Source organism: Eleutherodactylus coqui, chromosome 7, assembly GCF_035609145.1.
Source record: "Eleutherodactylus coqui strain aEleCoq1 chromosome 7, aEleCoq1.hap1, whole genome shotgun sequence".
NCBI classification, from domain to species: Eukaryota; Metazoa; Chordata; class Amphibia; order Anura; family Eleutherodactylidae; genus Eleutherodactylus; species Eleutherodactylus coqui.
This window is the reverse complement of record NC_089843.1, coordinates 51,529,995-51,540,470: the sequence shown is the minus strand read 5'-3', so window position 1 is coordinate 51,540,470 and position 10,476 is coordinate 51,529,995.

Sequence of the window (10,476 nt, the reverse complement as noted above, 5' to 3'; positions counted from 1 at the left end):
ACGGCAGTTTTCCTACACCGTTTTCATAAATCTGCTCCATAATCCTCCTCCACGTCAGTTTTCATAGGGAACAAGACCAAAATGACAACATTATTGAGGAACGTTCGGGTTTTCCAGGGAGACAATCACCTTGTATATGGAAATTTACACCCTCAGGGCATCGACTGTCAGAGACCAAAATCCAAGAAGCCTTTCTATTTCTTAATTTTTTTCCACAATCGCCACCCTGCAAGGGCTTGTTAACCCTCTCTATGCCAATCGCATGTGGTGATGGTAGATCACATGCTGGGAGGCCACTGACGTGTATCGGTTTCCGATATGCGTTGGGTCTAATAAGTGTTCATGAACCTTTTCCGTAGGGATCTAATTGTAGATCCTACATAGTGACGTCTACATCTAGGGCACACAAGGGACCTTTCACACGGGACGGAATTACGCCGCAAGGCGCCTCCAAATCCACAGCTGAGGAAGCTGCAGGTCTGAGGATTTTGATGCAGAATTGTAAGCAGGTTTCAAATCATCTTCAATGTTGCAACCCGATTTCAGGTACCTGCGGATTCTGGTGTGGAATTTACCGCGGTTTGCGGTGTGTCCCGTGTGAAAGGCCCCTAATAACGGATTCAACGTGTAGTATGATAATTAAAGGGATTATATTATTCCTGCACACGAGCGGAAATCCATTGCGGTTTTCGCCTGCGGAGGAAAGATTACAGCATGCTTTATTTTTGCGCAGATTCCACGTGGACATCTCCATTGAAGTCAATGGAAGTTGTCCGACCCGCGGCCCATCCACAATGAACATTACGGCCAGGTCACAGATTCTGCGTTGTTTTGCAAAAAAAATCTGTACTGGATATGTACAACGGCAAGCCGCACTTTCGTCCGCAGTACAGGACAAGCAAACATACAGGTACGCGCGGATGCAGCTGCTGTCAGGATCAGATTCTGCTGCGGGAACCTGCATGCAAAATTCTGCTCTGCCATGTGCAGTTGGCCTATGGCCTCATGCCCACGGCCGAGTCGGATTCCGACTGCAAAATCTCGCAGCGGGATCAGACTCAGCACCGCCAGAGAAACATACTTACCTGCCAGGATCAGTCACGAGTATCTGGGCCGGTGAGCCAGTGCAGCACATGACGCGCCGATGCTGGGCGGTGACGCAGATTCTCTCAATACTTCCGCAGTGCTTACTGCGGAAGTATCGCGGGACGGACGGCTTCCATTGACTCCAATGGAAGTCGTCTGAGCAGTTTTCCGCGCAGAATAGAACGTGCTCCGATTCTCCCCCGCGAGCGGAAAATCACAGTTGATTGCCGCTCGTGGGCAGGGGAGAATCTTGTAGCAGAGCATGTGTATGGACGGACATTGCTGCAGAATTCGCGGCTGGTGTCTGACCGCGAATTCCGCAGTGATAATCCATCCATGTGCAGGCGGCCTAAATTATAAGTGCAACATATTTCTAATATAAACAAGCCTACATGCTTTTTCCTGCACCACACTTGGACCAGTCTGCCTCACCTTAGGAGGATGATTTTGGTGTCATTCAATTCCTTAGATGCTGACCAGAGCCATAAAATCCCAAAATTTGAGGCTGGTACATTCAGTGACCCGTCGGGCCCCGTCAAACTTCACCATGTTAAGTATAGCAGCGATTCAGCCAGCAGCGCCGTTATGCAGATGTAAGAGTTGCTAAGCGACGTTCATAGTCTCATGACATCTCTCTAGGGAAACTATGAACGGCCCTGCTGGCTTGAGCGCTGCTATGAAAGAAGCGAAACACGCAGACACACACACACACAGATATACACACACCACCCCGTCTTACCTCCAGGCTGGAGCACAGCCGGGAGCTGACAGGGCTGTATAATCATTGCTTAGTGACGTTCATAGTCTGGCGACGTCTCTCTCTAGGGAGACTATGAACTGGCTGGAGCGCGGCTATGAGAGAAGTGATAGACACACAGACACACTATCCCCCTGTCTTACCTCCGGGCCGGAGCAAAGCTGGAAGCTCACACAGTTTATAATCATTGCTAAGCGACGTTCTTAGTTGCACAACGTCTCTCACCCTCACCGTCGCATGACTATGAATGTCGCTGCTGGCTGAAGCGCCAGAGAGAGACAGAAGCGATGGTGAAAGATACAGACACACACAGAGACACACACACACCAAAGGGGGGTGGGAGGTGTAAGCAGCATGGACGGAGGGATATGGGTGGAAGCAACATGGAGGGGGGGGGGGGGGGGGAGAAGTAGCATGAAGTGGGGAGGAGAGAGAAGCAGCATGGAGAGGGGGTGAGAGAGAAGCGGCATGGAGTTGGTGGAGAGAAGCAGCATGGAGTGGGTGGAAGAGAGAAGCAGAATGAAGAGGGAGAGAGAAGTGAAATGGAGAGGGAGAGAAAAGAGAAACGGCATGGAAAGACAGGGAGAAAAGAGAAGCGGCATGGGGAGACGGGGAGAAAAGAGAAGCTGCATGGGGAGACGGGGAGAAAAGAGAAGCTGCATGAAGAGCAGGGAGAAAAGAGAAGCGGCATGGAGAGACAGCAAGAAAAGAGAAGTGACATGGGGGAGAAAAGAGAAGCAGAATTAAGAGATGGAGAGAAAAGAGAAGCAGCATGAAGAGACGGGGAGAAAAGGGAAATGGCATGGAGAGACGGGGAGAGAGAAGCGGCATGAAGAGACAGGGAGAGAGAAGCAGCATGGAGAGATGGGGAGAGAGAAGCAGCATGAAGAGACAGGGAGAGAGAAGTGGCATGGAGAGGGGGGAGTTAGCGGAAGAGAGAGAGAGGGAGTGTCAGGACTCGGGGTCCGGGAAACTGGAGGTCCCTGAAAATACCCGCAACCCCTGTCCCTTCCTACTTGCCCCCCTGGGCTAAGCCCCAGGGCGACAACTGGGCGACGGTCCCTACACTCACTAAGGAAGGGGGACGCGGGGACTAACGAACAGACAGACACTGGAACAAACAACAGCAAGGCGAGTCAGGCAATCCGGTTCAGCAACAAGAGGGTACGCGGTACAAGAGGGTCAGGCAAAGGCAACGTCAGGTCCACAGGCAGAGGGTCAGTAACAGGAGTCAGGAGTCAGAACTATGCAGTACGCTGGTGTAGCAGGAAATCCAAAACTAACACTGGCACTGGTCAGGAGACACCAGCAGGTTTAAATGCTGTCAGAGCTCCCGCCCCAGCAGCTGATTGGGGCGGGGAGCCTGACAGCAGCTGAGTGCACCCAGCAGCACTGGGGAACCCGCCCCCAGCCCTGCAGGAGGCAGGACAGGAGACACACATTTGGTTGCCAGGATACCTAGGACGCGACGCGGGGCAACACCCACCGCGTCCCTAGCAACCCGGCGGTGAGGCGGAGCCCGGCGGCCAGGGGTGGTGACGAGGACCGGGGCTCCCCTGCGCCGCACAGCGTGATCGGATGTGTGATCGGACTGGCGGTGCGGGCACGACGGACCCGCGAACCGCCAGTCCTTACAGTACCCCCCCTTCTACGGGGGGACACTGGACCCCCACGGCCCGGAGCAGGCTTGAGGGGAAAGGCTCTGTGGAACCGTCGGACCAATAGGGGTGCATGTACGTCCCGGGCAGAAATCCATGTATGGTCCTCAGGGCCGAAACCCTTCCAATGTACAAGATATTGCAAACTACCTCTCACACGCCGAGCATCAATCAAACGCTCTACCTTATACTCCAGTTCCCCCTGTACAAGAGTAGGAGCGGGCAGGCTCTGGGTGGGCAGAACTGGGGTTACATATTGTTTCAGCAGCCCCTTGTGGAAGACGTCATGAATCTTCCACGACTGCGGAAGAGATAGTTTGTATGCAACAGGATTGACCACATGGGAGATGGTGAACGGACCAACAAAGCGGGGAGCCAGTTTTAGGGATGGAACCTTGAGCCTCAAATTTTTTGAGGCCAGTAATACCTGCTCCCCAACCACGAATGGAGCAGAGATCGTGCGTCTTTTATTAGCTTGACCAAGAAGTTTATCCTGGGAACCCTGAAGGTTCTTACGAACCTGGGCCCAAACTGTGCACAGTTCATTAATGGCAGAGTCCGCAGATGGCGTGTCAGTAACTGAGGGAGAAAAAGAAAATCGAGGATGTAAACCATAATTACAAAAGAACGGCGACACATGAGAAGACGAATTTACATGGTTGTTAATGGCAAACTCGGCGAGAGGTAGGAAGTTAACCCACAGATGTTGATTGTCAGACGCGAACAATCGCAAGTATTGGATTAATTCTTGATTCATCCTCTCAGTTTGCCCATTTGACTCGGGGTGAAAGGCAGACGAAAAGGACAAACCAATATTCAATTTCCTGCAGAAAGCTCGCCAGAAGCGAGCGACAAACTGTACACCTCTATCTGAGACCACGTCCTCAGGAATCCCATGCAACCGCACCACCTCCTTAATAAACATGTCAGATAACAGTTTGGCATTCGGTAACTTGTTCAGAGGAACGAAATGTGCCATTTTGGAGAACCGATCTACAATGACCCAAATGACCGTATTCCCCTGTGACTTCGGCAAATCTGTGATGAAGTCCATGGACAGATGTGTCCAGGGCCTGGACGGAATGGGCAAGGGAAGAAGAGGCCCCTCAGGACGTCTCCTGACACTCTTCCCCCTGGCGCACACCGGACAAGCAGTGACAAAAGCCAGAACATCTCTACTCATATGAGGCCACCAATAAGTTCTGGCAAGTAATTCCTGAGTTCCCCGGATACCGGGGTGACCAGCAAGGACTGAGGCATGCGTCTCTTCTAACACCTTCAACCTTAATGGTAAAGGAACAAAGAGTTTGCCTTCTGGAAGTGCTTCAGGGGCAGATTGCTGAGCATCCTGAATTAGCGGTGAGAGGTCAGAGGAGACAGCTGCGAGGACCACCCCGGGGGAGAGGATGGTCTCAGGCTCCGACTCCGGAGGTTCCGGAATACCAAAACTCCTAGATAGGGCATCTGCCTTCACATTCTTGGAACCGGGTCGGTAAGTAACCAGGAAATTAAAACGGGAAAAGAAAAGAGCCCAACGAGCTTGTCGAGCATTCAACCTTTTAGCAGAATCTAAATATACAAGGTTCTTATGGTCTGTGAGTACCATGATCTGATGGCGTGCTCCCTCCAAAAAATGCCCCCACTCCTCGAACGCCCATTTTATAGCAAGTAACTCACGATTGCCTATATCATAATTCTGTTCGGTTGGGGAAAATTTTCTAGAAAAGTAAGCGCACAGTCTAAGATTTGTGAGTGTAGACGGCCCCTGAGAAAGTACCGCCCCTACTCCAAACTCAGAGGCATCCACCTCCACCACAAACGGGCACGACAGGTCTGGTTGGACAAGAACGGGTGCGGAGGAAAAGGCAGCTTTCAGGGTAGCGAAGGCCGCCAGCGCATCTGGAGACCAGGTACTCACATCTGCCCCTTTCCTGGTGAGATCCGTTAAGGGTTTAGCCACTACAGAAAAGTTCTTGATGAACTTCCGATAATAATTAGCGAAGCCCAAGAAGCGCTGGAGGGCCTTTAGGGTGATGGGTTGGGCCCACTCAGTGATGGCTTTCACCTTCCCCGGATCCATCTGGATATCCCATGGAGTAATGATATACCCTAAAAAGGATATCTTCTGCACCCCAAAAACACATTTTTCAAGCTTAGCAAACAGCTGGTTAGCCCTGAGTCGAGTAAGGACCGTTTGAACATGTACCTGGTGTGTCTCCCAGTCGGGGGAAAAAAATCAGAATATCATCTAGATACACTACGACGAACACCCCCATGATGTCCTGAAAAACTGAGTTCATGAAACCTTGAAATACAGCAGGGGCGTTACACAACCCAAAAGGCATGACCAGGTACTCAAAGTGACCGAGGGGCGTATTGAATGCCGTCTTCCACTCATCCCCCTTTTGAATACGAATGAGGTTGTAAGCTCCCCTTAGGTCGAGTTTAGAGAACCACTGGGCACCGGTGACCTGGTTGAGGAGGTCTGGGATGAGCGGAAGGGCGTACTGGTTCCTGACCGTGATTTTGTTTAGCTCCCTGTAATCAATACAGGGTCTGAGACCCCCATCCTTTTTCTCCACAAAGAAGAAACCAGCCCCTACTGGAGACTCGGAGGGCCGGATGTGCCCCCGGGACAAACTATCCTGGATATAGTCCTTCATAGAATCCCTCTCCGGAACCGTAACATTATAGATGCGACCTTTAGGAAGTTTGGCCCCCGGAATCAACTCAATCTTACAATCCCATTCTCTATGGGGAGGCAAGGCTTCTGATAGCTGTTTGGAAAAGACGTCCGAAAACTCGGAGAGGTAGTCAGGTAGTTCAACTCCTTCACAGGTGGAGACATCCACCCCCACTGGGCGCACGTGGCTGTCACAGCGAGAACCCCACTTTACCAGTTCCAACGTATCCCAGTTAATTACTGGGTTGTGTTCCCTTAGCCAGGGTAGCCCCAGCACAACATCCACAGACAGGTTCTTCATAACCAAAAATGTACAGGACTCCGTATGTAAGGCCCCAATAGTGAACTGTAACTCCGGGGTAACCAGATTTACAAGACCAGCCTGCAAGGGAGTAGAGTCGACACCAGAGACGAGAATAGGGGGGTCTACACGGAAAAAATACTCAGACAGTTTAGCAACAAATTCAAAATTAACAAAATTAGCAGCAGCTCCAGAATCCAGAAACGCTTGCCCAGCACGGTAGAAAGACCGGAATTCTAAGGTGCAGGGCAACAACATTTTAGACTTTACAGGGAGTACCTTAGCTCCTAGGCAATCCTCCCGACAACTGCCTAGGAGCGGAAGTTTTCCTGCCGCGGCTTTTTCTCACAGGTCACAATGCGATGACCCGGCTCCCCACAGTAGAGACAGAGGTTCATTCTGAGACGATATTCCCGGCGTTGCTTCGGGGTCATGGTTCCCAGCTCCATGGGTTCTGTGGAGGGAGGGGTTAAGGTCGGAACCACCGACGGAGTAGACGTACGGACAGGGCTGGTCCGAGTCGAGCGTCTGGCCCTCAAGCGTCGGTCAGCCCGGATGGCCAGAGACATGGCTTGCTCCAAAGTTCTGGGCTCCGGGTGTGCCACCAAGAGGTCCTTGAGGCCCTCCGACAGACCGGTCAAAAACAGATCCTTTAAGGCCGCGTCATTCCACCCAGACTCCGTGCAGTGTTGGCGAAATTGTGAACAATAGTCCTCAGCCACATTCGACCCCTGTCGCAAGGCCAGGAGTTTAGAGACTGCGAAGGCCGCACGGTCAGGCTCGTCATACAGCTGGCCCAAAGCAGTAAAAAAGGCGTCTAGTGACTGTCGGGTGGGGGAGTCAGCTGGTAAGGAGAAGGCCCAATTTTGGGGTTCTCCCCTCAGGCGAGTTATCACAAAACCCACTTTCTGGTATTCTGTGCCAGAGGTGTGAGGTCGGAGATCAAAATAAAGCTTGCAGCCTTCTCTGAACACAAAAAACTGACTTCTCTCCCCGAAAAAGAAGTCAGGAGGTGTTGCTCGGGGTTCAGAAACCGTACCAGGAGTGGCAGGGAGCTGCATCATCTTAGAAGCCCCTCGCTGCTCCTGATGCTGCAGGCGAGCAGTCAGGTCCTGGACCAGGTCCGTCAGAATCTGTACCTGGTTGGCTAAAGCCGCCACAGCCTCCATAGTGGGTTTCAAGGTTGCTGGTCGGATGTAGGGAACCGACTTCCGTTCGGCCAGTGTTACTGTCAGGACTCGGGGTCCGGGAAACTGGAGGTCCCTGAAAATACCCGCAACCCCTGTCCCTTCCTACTTGCCCCCCTGGGCTAAGCCCCAGGGCGACAACTGGGCGACGGTCCCTACACTCACTAAGGAAGGGGGACGCGGGGACTAACGAACAGACAGACACTGGAACAAACAACAGCAAGGCGAGTCAGGCAATCCGGTTCAGCAACAAGAGGGTACGCGGTACAAGAGGGTCAGGCAAAGGCAACGTCAGGTCCACAGGCAGAGGGTCAGTAACAGGAGTCAGGAGTCAGAACTATGCAGTACGCTGGTGTAGCAGGAAATCCAAAACTAACACTGGCACTGGTCAGGAGACACCAGCAGGTTTAAATGCTGTCAGAGCTCCCGCCCCAGCAGCTGATTGGGGCGGGGAGCCTGACAGCAGCTGAGTGCACCCAGCAGCACTGGGGAACCTGCCCCCAGCCCTGCAGGAGGCAGGACAGGAGACACACATTTGGTTGCCAGGATACCTAGGACGCGACGCGGGGCAACACCCACCGCGTCCCTAGCAACCCGGCGGTGAGGCGGAGCCCGGCGGCCAGGGGTGGTGACGAGGACCGGGGCTCCCCTGCGCCGCACAGCGGCCGCACGTGTGATCGGACCGGCGGTGCGGGCACGACGGACCCGCGAACCGCCAGTCCTTACAGGGAGGAGAAAAGAAACGGCATGGAGAGGGGGGAGAGAGAAGTGCCATGGAGAGGGGGAAAAAAGAGAAGCGGCATGGAGAGATGTGGAGAAAAGGGAAGTGGCATGGAGAGACGAGGAGAGAGAAGTGGCATGGAGAGGGGGGAGGGAGAGAAAGAGGGAGGAGAACAGAAGTGGCATGACTGGGAACACTCAATCACTTACCCGCTCACTTACCTAATAAATAACCAATGTCTTACAACTTCTTGCTGAAATTGTGGGGTAGGCCACAGCTTTATTTATTAAACGGTCTCAACGATAACTTAATTTAACGATCGATCACTATCCATGCTGTCCGTGTTAATTCTTACAGTTCGTAAACCGTCCACTGAGGACGTTTGTAAGCCCCGTTCCTTCGGCTTGCAAACCTTCCTCTATTCCTTAACAGCATGGACAAATTCCGGGCCACACGGGATGTGCCGCGTTACTGCGGCTCATTCCGTCCCCACCCCACCAACCCGAGCTAGAGCTTTCTCGACCCCATCCTGCAAGCCGGATAGGAACGTATCCAACCCCACCTCGTTGAGGTGAAACACCGTCCCCCCTCAATGCCCCCTTCTCCTTCTCTTCCAACTCCCAATGGCGAACCGCCACCCCTCCAATAGACTGAACAAACTGAGCTATTTTCATGTTCACCAGCCTCCTGGCTCTATCCACCGCTTCCAGGTTTCTTGCTCCATTCCAGTGTCTCCGTGCCACTATGTCCGACCAAACGATGATGCATCCATTAAAACATTCCCGAAAACGCCACAAATCCTGTTTCATAATGACCAACAGGTCGCGAGTCTTTACTTTCCCGAGATCGTTCCCCCCGGCGTGAACAACCAAAACCACTCTCCGGGGGGTACTTCTGGCAATGTCCACCACCAACTTCCACATGTCGGGCCATATCAGCCCCCGGACTCCGTGCCAGGTTACGGATGTTCCGGTCAGGCCTAGCTCTGATCCTAAAGGCCGAACGGCTGCCCTCCTTTCCGCCCAGTAAATATAGGAGTGACCGATTATATGCACTTTCCACGGCTCCACTGCTGCGAACAAATGAAAACCAAACGAGGGCAAAAACTTGAAAACACACGAGCCTACCGCTAAAACAGAAACCGGGATACCGGGTGCTAACTTAAATCTCCCACAGTTAGATCGGGTCGCACATATGACTTATATGTTTGTGACTTCCATCTCCCAAGCCGTTTTACACCATCTTCGTTCATCCCTCCCGCATCTGCCGACGTTGCCGCTCCAATTCTAAAAGAATGGGTCCCGAATTCCTTCGGGTCGAGGCCCATAGTCCTCAAAGACGATTTTCACCCCGCCGAAACTTGAAAACGAGTGAGGGGGAGGCCGGACGCGTGGACCAAAAATTGCTCCCCTGCCGGCCTTGATGCCATGTAACTGGCTGCCGTATCTACTGGGCACCATCCTGAGCCTAATCGAGTGATCGGCACCCACTCACCCCTGCCGTACACGTGTTTTTTTTTTTTTTTTTATCCTGACGCGTAAACCGTCATCCACCGCTACCACGTCGTCAACCATTAATCCTCCCGGCATAACAACTTGCTCTTCGGCACTAACTCGCCGATCCTGAGCGCTGCAAAAAACGCCAGTAAGAATGCCGTCCTGAACAGCAACGCCTCGTAGTCGTTGTAACATGTGACTTGTAAAGAGTCCAATAATTTACACAACAACTGATACGAAATCGGGCGACCGGGAATCTGAACCGACCTTTTCTTTCTTCCACCCGCGCACTATCTGGCGAAAAACGAACTCTGTTGTAACGTCCTTAAAACCGTGCAACTTTAATAAAAATGCCACGCCCGCGAGGTGCTTTTTGCAAAATCTACCGACGCCCGTCTCACCCGCAGAGACGCCAACATATCCAGGGTCGCTGAACGGGCCTTCTCGCCCCCAGCCACAGAACCGTCCACCAAAAAACAACCATTTTTGCCACACCACGTTATAATTTTCCAGGTTCCCCACCGCTACGGATGACTCGACAAGCTTCAGCAGCTCTGCTCTACCAGTTACCACAAGAAATGCGGGCA